Source organism: Arachis ipaensis, chromosome B04, assembly GCF_000816755.2.
Source record: "Arachis ipaensis cultivar K30076 chromosome B04, Araip1.1, whole genome shotgun sequence".
NCBI classification, from domain to species: Eukaryota; Viridiplantae; Streptophyta; class Magnoliopsida; order Fabales; family Fabaceae; genus Arachis; species Arachis ipaensis.
Window position 1 is genome coordinate 126024102 of NC_029788.2, and position 1406 is coordinate 126025507.

A 1406-nucleotide genomic window follows, 5' to 3' on the forward strand; every position below is an offset into this window, starting at 1 on the left:
CATAATAATTAATTTTTAATTTAATTCATTTCAAATCAAATAAAATAAAACTAAAAAATATTTTGTTCCATACACACCATTAATGATAAATCATTTATCCACGCATCAAATTCTCTTGTCTCCATGGATGCTACTCCACCTTCCTAACCTCCTTTAAATGATTTATCACTGATGGTGTGTAACTGTGTATGGAACAATTTTTTACTAACTAACAAAAATTTGAATGAACACCAAAGCCCTTCAACTCATTCCATTTAAATTTGTTTTTCATATGTTAAAAATTTATTCAAATTTTTGTTAGTAAGTAAAAATTTATCCTTCTTTTTTTCAGTATGTGTATATTGTAGTGAATTTTGTTCAAATATATAAATACATGAGAAGTACTGATATATACTTTAAAAAAGATCAGGTAAAATTCTAAGTAATAAGATAATATAAGAGAAATTTTTTATATTGGTATGAAGCTTTTAGCCTAGATCCATGTTTCTGATATTAGATTGGCGTTCCTTTGCCAATTGCCATGTTGATAAAATTGATATGAATTTAAAATTGATGTTAAGATTCAAGAGTATGACAATTGCCATGTTGATAAAATTGGTGCTAAGAGTGTGACGATAACAACTGAAACCAACTTTCAAAAAACAAAAAATCAAGAAAAGAAAAACCAAAAAACAAAACAACTGAACTGAGAATTTTGCAAAGCAGTAAGATGAGTTTAATTTTTTTTGAAAGTAGACATGTCATACGAGCGAGTTTAGTTTGGATGAATATTATAGCATATAAATAACAGCTTTATTATTGGCAAAATCTAAGGATGCGTTTGATTTGTGTTTTTATTTTTTATTTTTATTTTTAATATTGTCTGTTTTTTAGATTTTATGTGAAGAAAAAAGTGAAAACATGAGGTAAAAACAGAAAATAAAATTTTATTGTTTTTAAATTGAGAGACCCAAATTAATTCTGGGTTGGAATTGGAGTTGCTGAAGGTAATTAGTGAGTAGTGATCTTAAATTCAATGTTCTTCTGTAATTCTAATTCGGTGTCCTCTGCCAATCTTCCAAAAAATCCCTTTCTCTAGTATCTTTTTCCCTTCCAACAAACTTCTCCAACCCCAGGAGGGGTTTCTGCCTGTCTCTGCATTTAAGAAATTCTAGTACTTGAAATACTTGTTCTTGTAAATTTTGTAAATCAGAGAATTAGGTTTAGTTAGCAGTCGTCATCCTTGTTTCCCTAGTATAGCTAAATTGAAAACTTTCAAGTCTTTGAAGTTTATGTCTCCTTGATTTTTCAGTCTGTAAGTAATGCTCCAACTCACCCAGTGTATCCTTCTCTCCTCGTCTTTTTGTCCCCACCAGAATTGCATAATCATTCTCTGAATTTCTTTCACAAGGGTCTTTAGTAGCTTG